This window comes from Triticum urartu, chromosome 7A, assembly GCF_056163025.1.
Source record: "Triticum urartu cultivar PI428250 chromosome 7A, HENAU_Tu73, whole genome shotgun sequence".
NCBI classification, from domain to species: Eukaryota; Viridiplantae; Streptophyta; class Magnoliopsida; order Poales; family Poaceae; genus Triticum; species Triticum urartu.
The window spans coordinates 322,695,420-322,720,491 of record NC_141879.1 but is presented as its reverse complement, the minus strand read 5'-3'; positions in this window follow the sequence as shown (position 1 = coordinate 322,720,491).

Below are 25,072 nucleotides of genomic sequence, written 5' to 3'. Positions count from 1 at the left end.
CTCAAAGTGCGGCGGGCTGGCGTTTTTGCCGTCTATTGAGGTCGGTTAACTCATCACATGTTACCGACATGCCAAGAGCATTCAAAAAAATATTGTACTCTATTGTTATGCCAAGAAGAGGAAGCACTTTGACCGATGAACCAAACGAGACAGGCGTGATGTGCCGTGAGTGGGTCCAGTTTCTCGTTTTGAAATCGTTTAGAACACTTGATTTTGACTATTGATAAGATTTTATATAGGGCCTAATGTATTCTTCGAGGATGCCTTTGACTATTGATAAGATTTTATATAATTTTAAAATTATATTATTCAAAGATCCTTTCACATTCTGTTTTAAAAAAAGTTCCTTTCACGTACGAATTTGACTGTATGCTTTGAGCAACTTGCATGTCCCATATTGCTCATGTTTGGATACTCTAACTTAGCTAGAGGTTAGACTAACTCATGACTCACCCTGAACTAACTGTAGCCAAAGAGGTGTTTGGGTGACAGGGTTAGATTGATAATAAATGCACTTGATGGAGAGAGAAAAGTGATTTTCCAGTGGGCCCAATGAGAACTATCTCCAATTAGCACCTCTTGGGTGGGATAGTTTTTTTTTGTGGGTTCGGTGCAACTTGCTTCAATTTAAACCTCATGCTTGGATACTTTAGGGCTATTTGAGCCCCAACTAGCTCAAACTAACTCTAACCCATGGATCCAAACAGGGCCAAAGTTAGTCTCAAAAAACGCATTAGGCCCTATATACATGGACAGACGGATTACATGATACTAGCAAATGCTCACCATTAGTAGTAGTTCATTGGTTGGTTTCAATTTTTTATTCAGTTGATGTGCTGCTACCGCCAATATTCACGTGTGGTTGTTTCTAGAGTAAAAAAGGAGGTACTAGTACTTATTGTTGGAAAGGTGAAGTAATGGTTGCTTCACCCGACCAACTTATTACTCTGGGAATATGGGAGTACCAGCGGATTCAAGGTACAGATAGATGATGGTTGCTTCGTCTAAGCAACTTACTGTGGCGAAGGTGGGGATCTGTGATTTTACTGATCACTAGTCATTACTACTACGACGCAACGACCGAGGTGAATCTTTTCCAGCAGTTGTGCACTCAATATTGTTGCATGGCAGGTGGAGCCGGATGAAGGATGTCCCACATGTCGGGGAAACGAAGTTGAATTGTTTATGGCATTGCTATCAATCCTACAGGATTTGTTTATATGTACGCACAATTTTAATGAAATTGTACTATGATGCTATGAAGGTTTCAACTTTGGTTCCCGCAGGAAAAAAGGTTTCAACTTAGGATTCATGTGTCCTCTTGCCTCAAGATTATCTCGTTACAACATTCCATCAAATACAAATGAAACTACCATGGCTGCTAATCCATCTCAATGGTTCACAGAGCAGCGCCAATATTCACATCACAACTGAACACAAAGTTGTGAGAAGGTGTACAAATAAACAAAAGTAATATAATTGATCGATGATGTTCGTAGGCATGGCTCCATTTCAGGGTCACAATGTTCATTGCTTGGCAGCTAGTTTCTCCTAGCTCTGTAGCCAAAAAAGAGGTGTATGGAGGACACCACAATCCGATCATTTTGTGCAGCTCCACTAAAATCGAGCGGACCATCCCTGTTTGAAAAGATATCCAGTCAGTGTGATTACAATAATAGTGGAACTAGGTGATGAAACATAACACACACAAATAGAAGTCGATCACCTCTGCGATCTCTCTTGAGGACTAACTACTTGTTGGAGAAGATTAGGCACGGAGTTGGATGAGGAGGATAGCAAAACCAATCTCCCTTTCTGCAGTCCCACAGAAATGTAAACACGTTGCCCGTGTGACATTTTGGCAGAACTACACAAAACACTCTCAAGAAAAAAGTGATTTGTACAGTTCACCAAAAGGTCGCAATAGCAACGAGGTGAAAATGGATAGCCCTGTTTGCAAAAGGAGGTAGAAAGGAAACAATTACTGCCCAATAACACGAGTTGAAGACACATACGCCGACAAAAAAGAAGCATATTCCATGTAATAAGGGAAAGATAGAAGTATGGTGGTTTACCAAAAATGGTTTGAGGAAGAGATTGCAAGATGGAAAGTACGCCGGCCGAGATACGTTTTACGAAAACAACAAAAGAAGATCCACATGCAGCAACGCGGGAAGATGGGCAGTGGAGCAAGGCCGGAGGAAGGTGTACCTGAGGGTCGTCGGGATGTTACTAGGAGGGCGCCGGTGGCCGGGATCTGCCCGTACTGCGGCAACAAGCAAGTGGCAAAGGCCCTACCACTTTGGCGCTTGGTCAGATAGAATGGCGGGTACCGCAGATCGAGACGTGCTGCCTCAACGCCGTTGAACGGAGAAACGATGCACATCCTCCCTTTCCGCCGGCGGACGGGATGCGACCAGATCACTGACCAACGGTGAGAGATAGAGGCCACCGCCACCTTGTGTGAGATGGTGTGACGAGAGACAAACCCCGGCAGGCAGGCTCCGTTCTATAAAGTGGAGTGGAATTTTCCATTTTCCCCACGGAAATCATTTTATATTCTGTACGTGCCATTGACGAATATATAACTTTATTTAATACTAACGCGTCAAGTCAAACTTTGTTCCGTCTAGGTGCGGTACCCGACCCTCCTTCGAGTAAACAACCGCGACACGCGTCAAATTATCACATGGGCTGCCTTGTCGTATAGGAACAAACTCCACCGTGTACCCGCGCGGGTGTGGCCGGGAATGAGACGTGAGTACGTGCATCCTGCGTGCACCTCTTCTTTAGGTGCAGGTACGTACGTGGGTGGGTGTGAGAGAGATGGTATGTGCGAAACAGAGGCGATGTGTCGATGATATCTCAAACAAAAAAATGTAACATATGCAATGTGTGTGAAACGGATTCATGGACCTGAGATATCGATAGAATCGATAACATGGATGAAGTGTGTGGCTGCCCGATCGATAAAGAGTGCCATCGAATTTGTGTTTGCCCATGTCAAAGATACAGGGTGGCTGGCCTACTAGAATTTTAGAAGGCAGAGGTGCGGTTCTTCTCTGTGGCATGGATACCTACCTACAAAGTTCGACTATCGGTGTGTGGGGGGCAGAGACCGATCGACTAGTATATGTGTGGGGAAGGAGAGGGACCTAGCTATGTATTGAGGGAGATCGATCGGCATCCATGGATATGTATAGCAGAGCAATAAGGTTGGGAGAAAGAAAAAGGTAGAGCGTTGGAGGGTTGGTGGTGTAGTGGCGTCTCACAAATGGTGGGAGAGGCCTGCTAGACAAACGGAGGGTACGAGTGCAATATCAATAAGAGAGGGCGGGGGATGTTTGTCTGTATATGCACGTGCGTGTGAGAGACGGGTCAAGAGGTATGCAAGGATGATGAGGGGAGACGATATGCTTGTGGTAAGCATACATAACTACATAGGAAGATTAACCGTCATGTGTCCGAGAAAGGGAGAGACATAACTAGTGAGGTAAGTCTATCAGTGTGTGGGGAAAACGAATTATAGTCGACCTGGCTATATGTAGGGAGATCGGTATGTATACATGCACGCATGTGTTAGAAGAAAATAAGGTTCGAAGAGACAAACTTGGAGAGAGGGGTGCAGCTAGGAGGTGGTGCAAGAGGCCTACCATGTCGAGGGGGGAGGAATGTGCGAGTATGAATCGATGAAAAGAGGGGCAGGAGTGTGCACCTGCGTGGAACCGTATTGGACATAGGGGGGCATGGACGGTGAGAAGAGAAGAGGAGAAGTATGTGTTTGTGGTAGGCACACTTGGCTAGGAGGTATATTGACTGGTGTTTGCCGGAAAGAAGGAGCCGGGGGGCCTACACACACCACAGGTGAATGACCTAAAGAGAAATAACGAACGTGCGCGATGGAGGGGACGCCGAGGGAGGGTGAGAGGGGGTGGGCGTGTGCATGCATGGTAGAAAGTTAGCGCTAGCTAGCTACAAAGAGAAGAGGATCGTGAAGGTGCAAAGATGAACAAAGATCATAATTCATTATAAAAAAGTGGATACTGATACTTGAAGAAGATATCATAATGTAGAACATTGATTATAATTGGGCTAATGTGTGGCTTTTGCAGCTCAGGGCTAAATACTTGTCATAATGTAGGGGCGGGGCACTATACTTTGTGTGATAAACACGGTGTACGTATGGAACATGGTTTAGATTATGAATATATGTTAGTGCATCAAATGTAGTATTATTTGGAATCAACATCAAGTGTATTCAAAAAATTGAATTCGAGTTCATATAGTACACATAGTTCATATATATCTCTATAGTAATCATGTGGTGTGTTGTTAAGGTAATACACGAATGATGGTTGAACTTGGCAACAACCATGATTGTAGATTCTTATTAAAATAGAGAAAATAATTCAGATTTAGTTCGAATTGCAACGGTAGTATAGACATTTGGAATGCACTAAAATGTTGGTATGATTAGGTTACATGCATTATACAGCCAACGAAAAAAATTTAATTGGACATAACATGTTGGTATGAGTAGCTTTGAATAGTATTTGTATAGTAAAACGGGACAAGACTCTCTCTTTGTGTGGTGTGAATAGTTTTATTTTTTGTTTCTTTTCATTAAGGGAAGTGCGAATTGATTTGGTATGTACAAGTACAACATTACAGCTTGTCCCTAAAATTCAACCCGCGCCTTGTTATATCCTGAAAATTCAGATATCGTGCTCCCAAAACCGGCGCCTTCACAACCCGCGCCTTGCTATCCCGAAATTACAACGTACGCGAAAACTCCCTCCAGCTGCCAAATCCCGACACGCGAAATCCCCCTTCTAACCCTAAGCCGGAAGGGCTGCTAGTTCAGATCGGTGGGGGTACTTTTGTAACACACCCTACATTTTTGACAAGCACGTCCCTAAGTCATGGTTACCCCCTCACGTCGCCTCCTTATCGCCATTCGAAATCCCAGGCCGCCATAACCTCTCCGCTCCAGCCGCGAAACCCCACCCTCCTCCGTCCGCCACCTCACCGCTGCCCAGCCGGAGCCTCTTCCCCGACGGCATCGTCCACCACAACAACTCGATGTCCCTCATCCACGTCCCCGGATGAGGATCCGCCGTCCATCTCGTTGTCCCGCCAGTTCATCCGCCCCGTCCTCCACCTCCAAGGAGCTGCTCTGACGATCGCCTCGTCTATCGCGGCTGCTCCATCCCCACAGCGCCGCCTTAACCTGCTCCACCAGAACTGCAACATCCTCACCAACTCCTCGTACAAAGCCGAGTCCTACTCGGTGCCACCAAAGAGGTTGTACACTCATCGCATCGCACCTTCTCCTTAACTCGACCTTCCAGCGTCGAAGGTGCTCCATGATGTCTACTACACAACCTTCTTGTAGACGTTGTTGGGCCTCCAAGTGCAGAGGTTTGTAGGACAGTAGCAAATTTCCCTCAAGTGGATGACCTAAGGTTTATCAATCCGTAGGAGGCGTAGGATGAAGATGGTCTCTCTCAAGCAACCGTGCAACCAAATAACAAAGGGTCTCTTGTGTCCCCAACACACCCAATACAATGGTAAATTGTATAGGTGCACTAGTTCGGCGAAGAGATGGTGATACAAGTGGTATATGGATGGTAGATAAAGGTATTTGTAATCTAAAATTATAAAAACAGCAAGGTAACTAATGATAAAAGTCAGCACAAACGGTATTGCAATGCTAGTAAACAAGGCCTAGGGTTCATACTTTCACTAGTGCAAGTTCCCTCAACAATAATATCATAATTGGATCACATAACTATCCCTCAACATGCAACAAAGAGTCACTCCAAAGTCACTAATAGCGGAGAACGAACGAAGAGATTATGGTAGGGTACGAAACCACCTCAAAGTTATTCTTTCCAATCAATCCGTTGGGCTATTCCTGTAAGTGTCACAAATAGCCCTAGAGTTCATACTAGAATAACACCTTAAGATACAAATCAACCAAAACCCTAATATCACCTAGATACTCCAATGTCACCTCAAGTATCCGTGGGTATGATTATACGATATGTATCACACAATCTCAGATTCATGTATTCAACCAACACAAAGGACCTCAAAGAGTGTCCCAAAGTTTCTACCGGAGAATCATGACGAAAACGTGTGCCAACCCCTATGCATAGGTTCATGGGAGGAACCCGCAAGTTAATCACCAAAACATACATCAAGTGAATCACGTGTATCCCATTTTCACCACAGATATGCACGGCAAGACATACATCAAGTGTTCTCAAATCTTTAAAGACTCAATCTGATAAGATAACTTCGAAGGGGAAACTCAATCCATTATAAGAGAGTACAGGGGGAGAAAACATCATAGGATCCAAATATAATAGCAAAGCTCGCGATACATCAAGATTGTACCACCTCAAGAACACGAGAGAGAGAGAGATCAAACACATAGCTACTGGTACATACCCTCAGCCCCAAGGGAGAACTACTCCCTCGTCGTCATGGAGAGCACCGGGATGATGAAGATGGCCACTGGAGAGGGATTCCCCCTCCGGCAGGGTGCCGGAACGGGTCTAGATTGGTTTTCGGTGGCTATGGAGGCTTCTGGCGGTGGAACTCCCGATCTATTGTGCTCCCCGATGTTTTTAGGGTATATGGAGATATATAGGTAGAAGAAGTACGCTAGGGGGGCCACGAGGGGCCCATGAGGGGGGTGGGCGCGCCCCCCTACCTCGTGGCTCCCTCGTTTCTTTCCTGACATGCACTCCAAGTCCATCAGGTTGCTTTCCTTCAAAAAATAAGTTCCGTGAAGTTCCAGGTTAATTGGACTCCGTTTGATTTTCCTTTTCTGTGATACTCTAAAACAAGGTACAAACTGGCACTGGGCTCTTTGTTAATAGGTTAGTCCCAAAAATGATATAAAAGTGTATAATAAAGCCCATAAACATCCAAAGTTGATAATATAATAGCATGGAACAATCAAAAATTATAGATACGTTGGAGACGTATCACTCCATCCCGCACCCCCATGGGAGCGGCTACCTCGAAGCTGGCGCCACGAGCGACATCTCCACGGCGGCTCTCCCGCAATGTGAGGCCCCTTTGGCGGTGGCGTCCATACCAGCCGGATCTGCTGCTGCTGCTATGGCTCTTGCTCGCTCGCTCGGGCTGCTGTTATTGCCCCGGCTCTAGCTATCTCGCTCGCGATGCTGCTGCTGCTCCGGCTCTCGCTCGCTCGCTGGCGCTGCTACTGCTGCTGCTCTGCTTCGATTTAGCTACACTTCAGTCGACTGAATCGACTTTTGGGTAAGTCGATTTTCAGGGGGTGGGCGGGGGCTCGCCGGAGTTAAGGAAGAACCACCCGCAGCGGGGAGAGGGGCTTACCGGAGAGGTACCCCACTATCTATCTTAGGGTTCAGGGTGGGGGACGGTGGTCGCCGACGGTGGGGGCGTGGTAGTGGGGCGGTGGCATGGGTATCGCCGGAGAAAAAGCTCGCCGTGGGGGGGTAGAGGGCTGGCCGGGGCGGCGGCAGACCGGCGATGGGGAGTTGTTTCGGGGCGGCGAGGCGGCGCGAGGGCTGGCGGTTCGACCGGTGGTGGCTGGCGGCTTAGGGGGGGTGCATGTAGAAGATGAACTGCAGGCCCTCCCTAAACTACATGTCAAGTGCCTCTCTGCTACTATTGCGTTTAGTTTCGACAGTAACATTCAGATTCCGCGGTAAATTTCAGTTTTGATAGTTAAGTTCAGAGTCAACAATTTTTACCTCATCTGTTGTAGTCAGGTGATTTTTGGTGATGTAAATTTTACATCTATTTTACATCATCTATTGGAGATGCTATTAGAATCCCACCTAAGATTAACGATGTATGTCTTGTGCTGCTTCAGCCTTGATGTCTTACGGCTCACCAGAGCTGCTCCAACGACAAAACAATCCATCACAATAGAGCAGTGCCCTGGACGCCATCTATAGATTCCTCAGATCTTCCTCCACACCTCCGACAGCCACCTTTGCCTCAACTTCTTCAGCGACCAACCCAATGATACTGAGGTCAACATGGCTACGACAAAGAGGTTGTACACTTGTTGCATCACTAATTACTCTACATTAATGTCAATCCATTAGGGCTATTTTGGTTCAACAGAAAAACATAACAATAGGAAATTTTCCTATGGCACTCTACTATTCAATTATTCATGCATTTTGTTGAAAGGAATGGATCAAAACATCCACCTAGACCACTTTTCAAAATCCTATGCATGAAAACAAGACAAAGTGCATTAGTGGCAGAATAACATTCTAACTGTACACGCTTTCATATGGTTTCACTTTATTTTGGCCATGTTTCTTTGCATTCCTCTGATCTTCCAATTCTTGTGAACCAAACACCCAAGTTGACATAAATCCTGTGTTTACAAATGCTCTTTTACCATGTGCATTCCTATCCTATTCCGGTGTTTTTCCTATCCCTGCGTTTTTAAAATCATGCAAGCCAAATGAGCCCTTACAGAATTACTCCAGTTACACGTAGGTGTCGAAGGGAACTTTGTGTGGTTTGTCCTGCTCCTGCAGCGACGTCGTCCACCTCACCTGAGCTGCTCCATCGACAGAAGCATCCACCAAATCAGACATCATGACTCCTGACCGTCTTTCGCCGCCTCAGATCTCCTTCCCTGCCGCTGACACCCACCACAACGGCATCACCATCATCGACTCAGCAGATGAACCTAAGGAGTACACGGGTCCACAAGAGAGGTCGCACTCTTTTGTTTCTGCTTATGTTATGCATTGCTTAAAATTACCTGCTACTTTATTGTCTTGTTCACCTCTTAGACTCCAAGTCAGGTCCAAATTAATGTTCAAACTTGAGTTCTAAATTAGTTGTGGGGCACATATCGAGGCAGCAATGAATAGTATCTCTGTCTAATATCTGGTTCACCTAGGGTATGCCTATGTTGTTCATCTTGGGTGGGAAACAAATAGTAAAGCAATCATCATCTGACTTTTTATTAAATTAAAGCAATCATCAGCCTGCTATCATTATGTTTGGATCCATCCACTGGTTGTTACCATCACTCTAGATTTCTACATGCTCTCCTTACATAATCTCACCATTTTTTTTCGTATGCATGTCAGATATTCTACACAGTCATGCTAAATATGTAGAGAAAAAGAGAAGAGTTTTGCGCGGCAATACAATGTCATGCAAACATCGCTCCATGGTGGGTTCAATGGCAAACCCTCCCGCCTCTCCAGATTGTAATCCAGAGGAACATATCTATTCTGAGGTGGATTCAGACGCAGCTGACCACTCCTATTTACCCCCCAAGGTGTTTGCTCTACCTTGGCATGATGATGTTAGTCATATCATGCATATGTTGCCTTGCAGTGCCTACTTTTGACATCATATATGTCATCTTCTTAGTTTATACATGTTCTGTAATGCCACATGTTTAGTTTCTATATCATATATGGGAATTATGTAGTCTCATGTCTTTTAGCCAGCCATAATATATGTGAAATGTGCAATGCCATCCTGTTTAACCAGGCATCATATATTTGAATGATATCTTGCCCATCATTTTCTTCATTACATTTCCATTTGTCGATAATGTTTGTACATTAGACTACTCTTCCCATGAATCAGCCATTTGGGTGGGAGATGGAAAATTCTGGAGTGAAAACAAGGCCTTCAGAGCAGATAGTGCTACCTGTCGAAGCAGATCTCTTGTTGGGTCCCGGTAGCTCCTCAGAGATGGATTCAGAGACAGATGGCCAGTCCTATTCCCCCACCAAGGTGTATGCTCTAACTTGGGATTGAACTTGGCACAGTTATACTGCTCATATCATGCATATGGTGTCTTGCATTGAATAGTTTAGACATCATATACACAATATTCAACACCATGTTCTTAGTTCAGACATCATATCAAATGCCCTCTGTTTAGCATATAAATCACATATGTGAAGTAAATCATGCGATCCTGATTACTTAGATAACATGTATGTGAATTATGTCATGCGATCATGTTTAGTTAATCATCATATCTTTGAATTATGTTATGCTATGCTATCCAGTTTAGATAGACATCATATATGTGAAATTATGTCATGTTATCCATTTTAGTTAAACAATATACATGTCTACTATTTTCATGCCCTATGTTTTCCACACTATCTATTGCATCTGTCTCTCATACAATGTATGTACATTCAACTGTGTTTCCTATTTATCAGCCATTTGAATTGGAGCGGGTGATGCTAGTATCTAGTGGAGTAAAAACACGATCTTCAAATAAAAGAGTGCTACCTCTTGGTGGAGATAGCATCCCGGTTGTACATGCACGAGAACCAACCCTACCACACATAACCCAGACTCTCACAGATTGTACCCCTACCACGATGGTCAGAGAACCAGCTTCACCCAATCTAACCCCAACCCAAGCAGATAGTAACTCAGTTCCTGTTGACACAGCACCATCTCCACCACAGAGCTCCCGAACAAGAGCAGTTAGTAAGGCAGCTCCAGTGCCCAAAGGGCCAGTACTACCACAGCGAACCCCAACTCCACCAGTTAGTATGCCTATTCCTGTGGAGGAAGCACAACCGGCCAGTCATAGTTTATCATCTATCGCATTTGATGTTGTTAAATCCTATGTGCGTACCTTCCCATCTTGGAAATATTATACTAAAGATGAAGGAAAATGCCAGTTGTAGGTGTTTGTTCAGGAGTTATGTGTAAGCAATGTTATTCATGGCAATTACTTTGCTTTGTCCCATACATTCTACCTCCATGATGATTATAATACAGCAAATTTTCCCATTTTTCTCTATAGAGAAGGACCGATTTCGAAACTCAGGATGAGGTAACCTGTGCTAATACCTCTGCTATCTTCAAGAATGCTTGGTGGCAGTATCGGAATTACCTAAGAAAACGTACTTCACTAGCAAAGAAACTCATCAAATTCCCTTATGTTCTCCTGCACCACATTTACTGGACGATGACTGGGAACGCTTTGTTCTGTACTGGTCCCGAACCAAGAATGTGGTAAGGTCTATGAGCTCATTTTTTAAGTACTACTCCCTCCGTTCCTAAATATAAGTCTTTGGAGTGATTCCACTATGGATCACATATAGAGCAAAATGAGTGAATCTATACTTAAAATGCATCGATATACATCCATATGTGGTTCATAGTGGAATCTCTACAAAGACTTATATTTAGGAATGGAGGGAGTATATTCTTGTGTCTTACTATACTCTGTTCATGTAGAACAAGTGCTTAAACCTGTAGAACAATTGTTCTAATTTAAGATTCCATTGCTATCGTGTACACTGCTTTGCTCTTGTATCACTGTATTTACTCATACAAATTTATTTTTAAATTGAAGGATCCAATCGAAACTCCAATGGCACAGCAGGTATGTTCATGCATGTTTCTTTAACAGGTTTGCTCTTATCAATAGCTCTGTTGATTTCAATTTCAATTGTGCATACAGTTGACTTCTCATATCATGCACATTACTAGCATCACAACAGAGCCAATAGTGTTGTTGTACATGTAGATACGTGGTACCCATCTGAAATCTTGTTGTGCCGTGTAGTTTCCCACGCTTTGTATTCTTTCACTACTGCTTTTTCTTGAACTGATATGATTTAAACCGTGTGTCTATTTTGATTTGGCAAGACAATAATGCAGTGACCATAGGACATAGATATATGTTTGTTTGATGCTTTTACTATGTACTAGTACTTGGCAATAGAAGGCTTGGTAGTTTAATCCTGTCCACCTTACTAATGACACTATTGCAGGATGGTCCAAACGCGACACTACGATCAGAGACCCTTCGACGAAACTGTGTGTGATGTCATAATCGCAAACGGTGGTGTAAAAGAACCGTCAAAAAAGGTGCAAAACATCTGCGATGGTGGAGCTATCAAACATGGTTCAGATTTTAGTTGCGTGTGTGATGCAGGGCATACGATTCAGCTCAATGAAATGTTTGCGATGAGGTGGAACAAAAGAAATGGGCAGCCTGATGAAGGCATGTGCGATAGAGAGCATACGGTTCACTTGGATGAACTGTTTGTGATTAGGCAACACAAAAGAAACAGTCAGCCAGATCAAGGTGTGTGTGATACGCGGTAAACAGGTCCGTAATCAGAAATGTGTGCGAAGACCAATTTTAACACAGACGATTGCCGCTAATAAGCCATGTGATTTGCTCTTTCTACAGTAGAATAACATGTACATGTGTGTGTGTATATATATAACTGAAATAAACATCCAATTACATAAGTGACTATACAGATCATTCGCACACACTTCAATAAACAAGTGCATGCATTCTAAAGTAGGAGAAACGATCGTCTAGTCACCTACTTCTTGTGACGCTCCCGCCACTGCTATGTGGCTCGATCCCTCATCTGGGTCAGGAAGAAGATAGTTCCTCATGTCAATGATCAACCTGTACATCTCGTAGCCTGTGTACGCGTCCATGGCCGCGTACTTGACATGTTGTTCATCCAGTCTCTTATGCCACACATCGTGCCAGGCGTGCCTGTCCTTATTGCTCTCATTCTTCATCTTCATGTAGTAGGGGTCGATGATGGCCGAGGTGAGGTCAACTAGGGAGTTCAGTTTGTTTCTCTCACTGCCCCAGACCTTGTAGTGGCTTTGGATGTTGACAAGATTCGGGCATTTCAAGTCCTAAACCTTGAGCGCTTTTAGATCGTTGGTGGTGTCCACGGTAGCGAAACTGTGGTCGGAGTTGTTGATAAACCTGGAGTAACACTCGCAAGGCCTTGTGGCAAGGTGGTAGTGGTAGACAAGGACGTCATGTCACATGCAGAACTGGGCGACGACAACCTTCTGATCGTGCCGGGCACGACCGATGGTGTACTCGAGGTCGAAGCCGACCACTCGGTAATTGTCCTCCGCAAGGAACTGCTCCATAGTTTGGATGGAGCTCTCCACCGAGACTAGATTGTTCGTGTACACCACCGAGAGGGCCTTCCCCCTCATGCGGGTATCCACTACATGATGCATGGTGAACTGCCCGCCATTGTCGTTGCCGGCCGCTGGGAGCGCAATTGGAGCCACGGGGAGCGCCATTGGAACCACTGGATGTCCTCTCTGTATGTGTCCTCGTGGGTGTGCTTATTGTGTCGTGTGAGACAAGAGATGAAGGTAAATGGCTACAGGAATAAAACGGAGCCGGGTGGCATGGATTCTCGGCGCGTCTGCATGGCAGTTTTTGCAGCGGGTGACTGCATCGTCGCGTCGCGCCCGGCGCAACCGCTTGCAGACGAACGTGTGCCGGTCTCAAACACTGGTAGCGGGCGTGGAGGGATGAGGGCAGAGCACCCGGAGGGACACAAGAGTAGAGCGCGCACGGCGGGACAAGAGCAGAGTGCGCCGCGGCCGCTTGAACCACAAGCAACCACACGCATAGAGCAGTTGACCATGCAGGAAATGGTCGCCAACAAGCGGGCTGACAGTTGTGTCGCTGCGTAGAGAGCGGCCGTGTGCTAGCACCTCCGTCTAGTCTATGGTCTCCTTTCTATTTTGTGCCATACTTTGCCCTCAAATTTAACCAACAAAATGTTAATGCATGTTTTAAAAATTATATAATTGGAAACTATGTTCAAATACAAATCCAACTATATAATCTTTGGCGACATGCATTCATATTTTATTAGTTAAATCATACTTATAAACCAGGACGGTGGTATATTAGGTAATTAAATCACAAACATTTTTTAATTAACCGTATGTGTACGTGGCCTTTCGTCCTCCTCTCGCACGTCTTGTCGCCCCGCTGCCGCAGACGGCTTACAGCGCAAGCTTGCATAGCGCGTGGGGCGTTCTTTTGGCCAAACAGTGGCGCTAATGAATCGTCGGTGAGCCAGTTCCCGCACAACCTCACAGGTTCCCGTGCAAGCTTCCCGCCCGACTCGGTGAAATCCCCCCAAAATCCCAATGCTTACCGGCCTGCTATAAAAACCCTCACGGCCGTCGAGTCCTGCGTCGCATTTTCCCCTCCCTCCCTGTAGCATGTCTTGTATGCTTCTCCCACAATCTCCAATGGCACCGGTCCGTCATCGTCGCTCAGCCACTCCGCTGTGATCAGAGGATAGCTCCAGCTGGGAGGCTACACTGCGGCGCCGACGCAGTCCCCGGCGTAGTGTAGTGCGCGTGGCGTCCCTGTTGGGTGTGTGCGGAACAGCCACCACACGCTCCGCCGCCGGTGCCCGTCGGCAACCGTTGCCGGCCGCCGTTGCCGCCACACCACCATCGAAAGCCAGGGCCATCGCGCGCTCTGCCACCACGGCCCGAAGGCGAGAGGTGGCCGTCGTGGCCTCCACCCCACTGCCGGCCACTATGGCCATCACATGCTCCGCTACCGCGGCCCGAAGGCCGGAGGTGGTGGTCATGGCCGCCACCCCGTCGTCGGCCGCCGTGGCTGCCAGCCCACCATCGACCGCCGGGGTCATCACCTGCTCCGCCACCGCTGCTTGAAGGCGGAGGTGGATGCCCGCACGTGCGTCAGCGACCTTGCGCGCTACACCGAGTTCCTGTGGGAGGAGGAGGAGCGCCTCGTCGAGCACACAAAGAGCCTTACCACCGTTGTGGCCGTGGCACACGCCACCTCAGAGGCGAGGAATCAAGAGATCTATGAGGAGAACCACCGCTTCGAGAGGGGTCGTCTGGAGTGGCAGAGGGCGTTCGAGGTGAGCGTCGCTGAAGCTGCAACAGCGGCAGGCACCGTATTGCAGTTGCCTAGCTCGTCGGTAGGCCCCTCCTCCTCCGCCTCTTACTAAGCGCGCTCGGCAGAGGAGAGGCAGCCGGAAGTAGTATAAATCCCCTCCGCGGTAGTAGTAGTATTTAGGGGCTATTTTGTTCAGTTCATCTGACTATGGATGTGGTGGAACTGTACAACGTACTTAAAATTAGCTAGTATATATAGTTGAACTAGCTATTTCAGTACATGGTTGGCAAAAATTGGGGAAAAGTTTGGTTGATTCAGCTGTCGAGTTGAACTGTTTGTATGAATTAAGAATGACTACTTAATCTATGAATGAAATCTATGCTTAATTACTAAATTTTAGTTGCAAAAATTAGATACTACTAGTGATTTTTAGCTTCATATTTTGACACATCGTAGTGTTACAAGGATTGACAAATCTTACCAAATTGTTTGTATGTGGTTGCACACGGGTCATCCAAACAACCGTTTGCATTGAAGGGATGCACAAATCCTGCGCTGCTCTCACTTCGCGTACGGGTGTTCTATCTACAACGTTCCATCGGCACATTTTCATTTGGCTTCGTGGGGAAGCTGGAGGTTTGCATACGGGTGTTCTAACAAAAATGTTTGTGATGATTGTTTTATTTAAAAAGCGAATTAAATTGCGGCTTGGGCGCCATTAATGGAGAGGATACGACAAGGCGGGCGGCCATGGAAGTCAAAGGGCTCGCTTCCCAGTGAGCATGCGCAGCGTATAGCTCGCACGCTTCCCGGTGAGCCTACGCATTCGAGGACAGCTTGCACGTCTCTCGGTTAGCCTGCGCACCGGACGGCGCTCGCACGCCTCCCATTCAGTCAAGGTCAAGCAGCTATCCGCATGGCACCTCCTATGGCCATTAAAACCAAGACACGTGGTGTCACGTGAATGATTAACAGAATGCACACGGTTTGAATTATACAAATGTTTGAGATATTAAATTGGCAGCTATTTTTTCAAAATGCCTTTATTGGCTGTCATTATTCGAGTGCGCCTTCTCTCAAAATGGACACAAAAAATACAACAGCATGTCGGGTGCCATTCCATGATAGCATGCCAAGTTTCATGAATTTCAGACGAGTTTTGAATTTACTAGAATTTAAAAACCAGGCATCTCAATGTTTTTCCGGCAATCAACGGTGCCCTGGTGTTTGAAATTCATTCCCATTTCTTTCATGGGACCTAAGAATGAACCCAAGGACACAAATTTGATTTTTCAACCAAGTTATATGCACTGGAGCATGTGCATGTAGTTCAAATTTGAATTGTGCACATAAATGCATTGAAAACTTAGTTAATGCATAAAAATGTCCAAACTGACCCCGAAAAATCACAAAAATTGAAACAACACTCCTGTTGTTCTATGTTGACACGAGAAAAAAAATTGGAAGCAATACGAGGCAGTGGATATCGTTTCGTCCCCAAAGGTGGGACGTTCCCTATCGAAACCATGATGCTTGTTGTGAGAAGCTCTGGTTTGTGAGAAGCATATACCCAAACTTGCCCCAAACGGGACAAAATTTTTACCACGGCATGTTGATGCCTGTCGGTGTCAAAACCGGCGGATCTCGGGTAGGGGGTCCCGAACTGTGCGTCTAGGCCGAATGGTAACAGGAGGCAGGGAACACGATGTTTTACCCAGGTTCGGGCCCTCTTGATGGAGGTAAAGCCCTACGTCCTGCTTGATTAATATTGATGATATGGGTAGTACAAGAGTAGATCTACCACGAGATCAAGGAGGCTAAACCCTAGAAGCTAGCCTATGGTATGATTGTTGTATATGGAGTTGATTGCCTACGGACTACAACCCTCCGGTTTATATAGACACTAGATAGGTTTAGGGTTACACAGAGTCGGTTACAAGGGTAGGAGATCTTGAATATCCGCATCGCCAAACTTGCCTCCGGCGAAGTCTTCAATCTTGTATCTTCATAGTCCAGGAGTCCGGCTGAAGGTATAGTCCGGCTACCCAAACACCCCCTAATCCAGGACTCCCTCAGTAGCCCCTGAACCAGGCTTCAATGACGACGAGTCCGCCGCGCAAATTGTCTTCGGCATTGCAAGGCAGGTTCCTCCTCCAAGTCCTTCATAGAAGATTGTAAACACCAAGAGTAATGTCCGGCTCTACAAAATAAGCTTCCACATATCGCCATAGAGAGAATAATATTAACACAAATCAAAACTGCTGACGTATTCCGCAGTGTGTCATCACACTACGGCCAAGTCCTTTACTCGAATCGTTTTTACTTTTCCACCTCAGCATGTTTTGCGAGGCGGTTTCCTTGGCACGTCTTGTCAAAGCAGAGATCGTGTACCCCCTTTACGGGATTCTCATCAATACGGACGTGGGTAACCCAACCGCGCCATTTATCACGGCGCTTGGGAGGCAAGCGAGTTTTACTAGGCTGGTGGGGACGCACAACCGCATCCTCTCATATAAGGGGATAAGGATCCACCTTTTTATCTACGCCTTCTTCCTCCTTTGCCTACCCATCTCCTGCGCACTCGAGCTCCAGCGCCCAAGCCCGCACTTCCCACCTCAACCTTCTCCAGCAATGTTTGGAGCGGGAGGCAAGTGGATGGTCTCCTCCGCTACGGAGGGCCAAGTCAAGAAGCTAAGGAAGGCCGGATACCTGTCCAAGGACATTGCGCACCGGCTTCCTGAAAAGGGGCAGCTTCTCCCCACCCCAAGGCCCCATGAGAGGGTAGTATTTCTCCCCCACTTCCTCCGTGGACTGGGTTTTCCACTCCACCCATTTGTCCGGGGGCTCATGTTCTACTACGGCCTGGATTTCCACGATCTGGCCCCGAACTTCATCCTCAACATCTCGGCATTTATCGTCGTGTGTGAGGCTTTCCTCCGCGTCCGCCCTCATTTCGGCCTCTGGCTCAAGACCTTCAACGTCAAGCCCAAGGTGGTGCGCGGCAGCCAGGCGGAGTGCGGAGGCGCCATGGCGGGCAAGATGGCCAACGTCCTATGGTTCGAGGGCTCTTTTGTGGAGACCCTAAAGGGGTGGCAATCTGGGTGGTTTTACATCACCGAGCCACGCGATCCGAACTGGATCGCAGCCCCCGAGTTCCGATCCGGACCCCCCACGCGGCTTATGTCCTGAAAAGAGACGGGCCTGTCGTGGGGTGACGAAAAAGAGGTGACCGGATTGCAAACATGCATCCAGTCCCTGGTGAACAAGCCAATCTGGCTTGTTAATGTAATCCAGGTTATGCTCGTCCACCGGATCCTCCCGTGCCAACAACGGGATTTTAATCTGTGGGAGTTCGACCCGGCGCAACACCAAACCCTTAGCAGGCTCTTCGACACGACGTACGAAGATGCCTGGAAGGTGCTATTCAAGGGCGCCGAGGCTCCCGCATCCGCTTCCGAGGACCACAGATACAGCTCGCAGCGTCACGCTAGCGAGGTAAGCTATCTTCACCTTTTACAGGATGTTAAGCTTTTTTCATAGTTTGACTCTATGCGGGATCTAAACTCCCTTACCTTTGACAGGCTTGGCAAGCGATATCCGGACCGATCAACTGTCCGGCTCCGCTGCCCGAAGGACCAGCCCCAGCTCTACTAGTGTAGCTGCTGGTTCCGGCGCCTTATGTGGTGCCGGAGAAGAAGGCCAAGAAAAAGACCACGGGGACTCGAAAGAGTGCCCGCAACATGGTGGTGTCGGACTCGTCATCTGACGAGTCCGAGACGCCCTCCTCCCGCGAAAACGGGGAGGAGGAAGAAGAAAGCTCCCCCCCCAGCAGAGGGAGGAGAGAAGAGGAAGGCCGCCCCAATGGGGGAGGCCGAGGGGTCTAGGAAAAGGAAGACCCCTCCGCCGGACTACGCCCCCAATGCCGAAGAGGGCAAAGAGGAGTGGCCAAACAGGGCCAAGCGTCTGGCGAAATCGTAAGTTCGGATATCAAAATAACTCATGATGTTCCTTTGTTGCACAGCTTTCCCTAATGTCGAATGTAATTATGCAGTCCGCCCCGGGCCGAATTCGACGAATCGTCGGGCGGCTCCCTGGACTCATCGGACGTGAACTCAGTTCCACCCGCTGTCTCCCCCCGCACTGCAGACGACGCCGAAGTGGCATCGCGACAAGCTCTGGGGCAGGAGGAGGTGGTCCCGGAGGAGCCGCAAGGCAACCTCCCGAACTCCAGGAGTGAAGGGGATAAGGCCCCCCAGGGCTCCAAGTCCGGCTTTGTGCCGGACACCGCGCCGGAATCTTCCACAGTTCCGGACCGCGGTAGGCGAAGTCCTTCCAAGAGGAGCAAGCCTTCTGAGCCGGCGGCCTCCGTCCAACCGGAGGTGCCGGACAATCTGCTGGAGGTGCTTGACGGCGCCTCCATCAACGAGGGGCACCGTACTATTATGAGTATAGTGATCCAGAAGGTTCAGTCCGCCAAGAGCGGACTGACTGAAGCTTGCACTAGCCTTCTAACAGGCTTCGAGGTAAGTAAAAATATGTAAAAATATTACCGCATAGACAGTAGCCCCTGATGCTCTGTTTGGCGTTCGGAAAGAAAAGCCGAATAGAGGATCTATTAAATTTCACAGGAGTCTAACAAAATGAGTCAATATGCGTATGCAGGCTTCGCTGCTATCCACCGCCGCACTGACTGCGGAGGTGGGTGTCCTGAAGCAAGACCTCGAGCGGACCGAGCAAGAGCTCGGCCTTGCCAAGCGGCAGCTCGAGGAGAAAGAAGGTAAGAAATACCTTACAGAAAAAGTGCCTATAAAAAGGCGTGATTGCAAAAAAATAACAGGATTGTACTGCTTATTGTAGGGGCCATGACGGAGGTGGCGACCCTTAAGCAGGCGCTGTCTGAGGCCGAAAAGAAAACGGCCGCGGAGCGCACCGAGCGAGACAGACTTGGGGCTCAGGTCGGCGAGGTGCAGCAAGAGCTGCAGGCTCTCATGAAAAAACATGAGAGTTTGGAGCTTGAGTCAAAGGCGCAAGCATCCGAGCTCGCGACGGCCCTTGAGACTGCCAAGTCTGCCAAGGCCGAAGCCCAAGAGGCCCTCCAAGAGTTGGAGGAGATGAGGAAGATAGCAGCGGGTAAGGCATTCTTCATGCAAAGCAGAAATATAAAAGTAAACTACTTGTTACTTACCCGAATCCAGAGCTCTCCAGGGGCATTCGCAGATCTTCCCCGCAGCGTATCCGATGCCGCCGCATTCTACCGAGCTGAAGAGGGCAGCTCGACGGAGAAGGTGTTCTGGTCTCAGTATTCTGAGGCCGGACACCCTGTGCCTTTGAGCGACCAGCTGAAATAGCTGGTCGAGCTCCACAAGGCGGCCGAACAGGCCATGAAGGGCTTCATAGTTCGGCTGTGGCCCGGAGAGGCCCTGCCTGGGAGCTATTTCGGGCTGGTGCGGCGGCTGGTGGAGGCCTGTCCGAGGCTCGAGGTCATCAAGCGCTCCGTCTGCATTGAAGGTGCCCGTCGGGCCCTTGCCCGTGCAAAGGTGCACTGGGGTAAGCTGGACGGTGAGAAGCTTGTGAAGGACAGGCCGCCGCCGGGGAAGGAGCATCGCAAGCCCGAGAACTAATACAAGGATGTTCTTGCAGGTGCCCGTCTTGTGGCGGATGAATGTACCAAGGATGTGATTTTTGAATGAACTCGCTCGTGTTTATACTGTGTGCTGAAAACTTGTTCATATGCGCTAAGCAATGCTTATTGAATTTAAAATATTACTTTCTGTGCGACCGTTTATCAAAAAATTGAGAGATGGCCAGTCGTCGGCTTCTTCCCCCATGCCACTAGTGCTGGAGTGTTCGGGATAAACCTGAGCGCTCTTTTTCCCATAGTTGGGTCCTTCGAGGGAGGCGCTCAGCACAACGAACCAGGCAATCGGACTATAATGCTTGAACACTCTCACTTAGCCATAGAACTCTATAATTTTAAATTTTGGCGAAGCCCCTAGTTCGGAAGACCGAGTTCGAGGCGCTATCCACGCCTTGGCTGGACAAAGCCAGCTCCTCGCTCGAAGCGGCATAAGTCTTTAGGGACTCGAAAAACCTCTCGAACAGCGACCGGTCTCTCGCCTCATCATGACAGTCAGTTTTAGCTTTCTCCACTGAGGTGCTTAACCCAGCTGAACCGGGGCACAATCGCAGTGGTTCTCCTAGTGCTACCTTAGCCGATAGAGCAGAACGTAAGGCACCAAAACATAGGAGCCGGGCAAACCCAACTATTGACCCAAATCATGATTCGGAGCCGATGCATATAGTGCTATAAGTTCGGGGTGCCGCACTTGTGAAAGTGTATGGACTTCTCACACCATTATGAGGGGTACTGAAGCCCCTGGCGTGTTTGCCGTACCATGGTGTACGGTTGCAATCATGTCATTTAATAAACATAAATGTGAAAAGAAGATAATGCAAAAAATAGACAAGAAGCTAAGCATTGTTTATAGAGAGGCTATTTATCAAAGCCGAACGATACAAATAGTGCGGTAAGCAAAAGATATTGGACTATTTAGTATGTCCTGACCAGGAGCAGACCGCGGAATTGTATTTAAAACAGGTATACCGCTCGTAACAGAGACAACCTGGGAGTTCCATAATGCGGCATGGCTTGTCTACCTTCCTGGATCTTGCATCGTTTGTGCGGCAGTCGAATTGCCGAACAGGTCATCCGGAGTATGGAGTCCTGAAAGTAAGAAAAAATTAAAAAAAGAATCCGGCAGCCCCTAGTACGTTTTAAGCCGTATTTTGGGCGTGCCGTTATTGTGCCCCTTCCCCTGTGCCCATGGTATTTCAAGGGCGTAGTTATGTACGCGAGGTACTGGTTTCGCTATGTCGCGAAAGCTGGGGTTGGGGCCGCATTGCTACGCTTGCTCAGAGTGTGGCAGGCGGTCCTGCTGTGGGTTACTCCGGGCGCGCTTGGCAGTGTCTGGCTTTTTAATGACCGGACTGGAGAATTGCCTGAGAAGGCTACTTTGTACCTCCGCTGCGAGAGCCGCCGTATGCTCCTCCGTACGGAGGGAGCGTTCGGTGTTTCCGTTGACCCTAATCACTCCTCGAGGGTCTGGCATCTTGAGCTTGAGATATGCGTAGTGCGGCACCGCATTGAACTTTGCGAATGCGGTTCGTCCGAGCAGGGCGTGATAGCCACTGCGAAACGGGACTATATCGAAGATTAACTCTTCGCTTCGGAAATTGTCCGGGGATCCGAAGACCACGTCAAGTGTTACTGAGCCTGTACAGTTGGCTTCTACACCTGGTATAACGCCTTTAAAGGTCGTTCTTGTGGGCTTAATCCTTGAGGGATCTATGCCCATTTTCCGCACTGTATCCTGATAAAGCAGGTTCAGGCTACTGCCGCCATCCATGAGGACTCTTGTGAGATGAAATCCGTCGATGATTGGGTCGAGAACCAATGCGGCGAAGCCGCCATGACGGATGCTAGTGGGATGGTCCCTTCGATCAAAAGTGATGGGTTGAACTTTGGGGTGACTGGCTCCATCGCGTATACGTCCCGTAGCGCACGCTTCCGCTCCCGCTTGGGAATGTGGGTTGCGTATATCATGTTCACCATCCGCACTTGTGGGGGAAAGCCCTTCTGTCCATTGTTGTTCGGTGGCTTGGGCTCCTCGTCGTCGCTGTGTAGCCCCTTGTCTCTGTTTTTGGCCCTTAACTTGCCTGCCTGCTTGAACACCCAACAATCCCTGTTAGTGTGATTGGCTGGCCTTTCGGGGGTGCCATGTATCTGGCACAAGCGATCGAGTATTCGGTCCAAACTGGATAGGCCCTGAGTATTCTTTTTGAATGGCTTTTTCCGCTGACCGGATTTATAGCCTTTGAATCCGGCATTGACTGCCGTGTCTTCATTGCTGTCGCTGTTAACGCGGCGTTTTTGCTTATTCCAACGTGTCCTGCCACTTTTGTCCTTGGTATCCGACTTACCAGGGTTCTTTGGTAAGTTGTTACTGCGAGCTAGCCAGCTGTCTTCTCCCGCGCAAAAGCGGGTCATGAGTGTCGTGAGGGCTGCCATGGATTTCGGCTTTTCCTGTCCCAGGTGCCGGGCAAGCCACTCGTCGCAGATGTTATGCTTGAAGGCTGCTAGGGCCTCTGCGTCCGGACAGTCGACTATCTGGTTTTTCTTTGTTAGGAACCGTGTCCAGAATTGTCTGGCCGATTCCTCTGGCTGCTGAATTATGTGGCTTAAGTCGTCGGCATCCGGCGGTCGCACGTAAGTGCCCTGGAAGTTGTCAAGGAATGCGGCTTCCAGGTCCTCCCAAGAACCGATTGAGTCTGCTGGCAAGCTATTAAGCCAATGCCGGGCCGGTCCTTTAAGTTTGAGCGGGAGGTATTTGATGGCGTGTAGATCATCGCCGCGTACCATGTGGATGTGAAGGAGATAATCCTCGATCCATACCGCCGGATCTGTTGTGCCATCGTATGATTCGATGTTTACGGGTTTGAAACCCTCTGGGATTTTATGATCCATTACTTCATTCGTGAAGCATAGCGGGTGTGCGGCACCTCTGTACTGGGCTATATCACGACGCAGCTCGAAAGAGCTATGTCTGTTGTGTTCGGCCCGGCCGGATTTGTTGTATCCAGAGTGAAGATCATTGTCACATGCCGTAGGGCGCCTGCGCGATCCGTAAATCGATCTTGTTTGTCCTGCCTTATCCTCCAGTATGTCTCACAGGTCGGGCGCATTTTCCCGTGCCTTAGTTGAGCGGCGTCGGGGCATGGCTTGGGTGGAGGGCCGAGAGGCCTCTCTGTCGCGGCCGCGAGTTGGCCGGTCTGCCATGTCATGCGCTGGTGATGTAGGTGCTTCCTCCTCTGATCGGGGTAGCGGCCTGCACTTTGGGTAACTCTTGGAGGGGCGTTCGAGTTCATACTCTTCGGCCGCAAGGACTTCAGTCCATCTGTCAGCTAGCAAATGTTGGGCAGCTCTAAGCTGTTGCTGCTTTTTCTTGAGGCTGCTTGCCGTGGCTAAAAGCCTGTGTTTAAAACGCTCTTGTTCGGCGGGGTCTGATGGTATGACGAATTCGTCGTCATCGAGGCTTGCCTCGTCTTCGGAGGGAGGCGTATAGTTATCATCCTCGACCTCTCGGTCTGCCGCTCTCTCATGAGGGCTGGCTTCTCCATCTTCCTGTGCCGAATCTTGCTGAGGTGGGTGTTCTTCGGTGCTATCCGAGGTAGTATTATCTCCCGTGCCGGAATCACCGTTTTTGTTTTGGCAGGATTTAGAGCGGCGCCGCTGACGCCGGCGCTTTGGCTGTTTCTTGGGGGCGTCATCCCCCACTGTTCCATCGCCATCTCCATCTTTTGGAGTATCCACCATATATATGTCATATGACGAGGTGGCCTTCCAGTGCCCTACAGGTGTTGGCTCCTGTTCGTCTCCTACATCGTCGTCCATGCCGTCGATGTCTTCGGAGCTGAAGTCAAGCATGTCGGTTAGATCGTCGACAGTGGCTACAAAGTGGGTGGTGGGTGGGCTTTGAATTTCCTCATCGCCTGTATCCCACCCTCACTGACCGTAGTCCGGCCAGGGCTCTCCTGATAAAGAGAGAGACTTAAGAGAATTCAGGAGGTCGCCAAAAGGCGAACGCTGAAAGATGTCTGCGGCGGTGAACTCCATTATCGGCGCCCAATCGGATTCGATTGGCAGGGGCGCGGGGGGTTCGGAGTCCGGGGAGGAGTCCGGATCCTCGGAGTCACGGGTCGTGCAGAGTGTGGGGCTAGCGTTCGGCTCGATCGCTTTTGGGATCGCAGCCCCCGAGGTGATGTCCAACTGCTCATCCTCGATTGGCGCAATAGGCTCCGAGTTAGGGGTCGGAACCGATGCGTGTGCGGCCTCCAGGACACTGTCCAGGGGCAGAACTAGATCATGCCTCTCGAGATAGTGCGGCGCGCTTGGCTGTGGCTCGAGTCCGTCGAAGATCAAGTCTCCGCGGATATCAGCCGTGTAGTTTAAGCTTCCAAACCTGACTTGATGGCCAGGGGCGTAGCTTTCGATCTGCTCCAGGTGGTCGAGCGAATTGGCCCGCAGAGCGAAGCCGCCGAAGACGAAGATCTGTCCGGGGAGCAAAGTCTCACCCTAGACTGCATCATTTTTGATGATCAAAGGAGCCATCGGGCCTAAAGGCGACGACACAGAGGAACTCTCAATGAAAGCACCAATGTCGGTGTCAAAACCGGCGGATCTCGGGTAGGGGGTCCCGAACTGTGCGTCTAGGCCAAATGGTAACAGGAGGCAGGGAACACGATGTTTTACCCAGGTTCGGGCCCTCTTGATGGAGGTAAAACCCTACGTCCTGCTTGATTAATATTGATGAT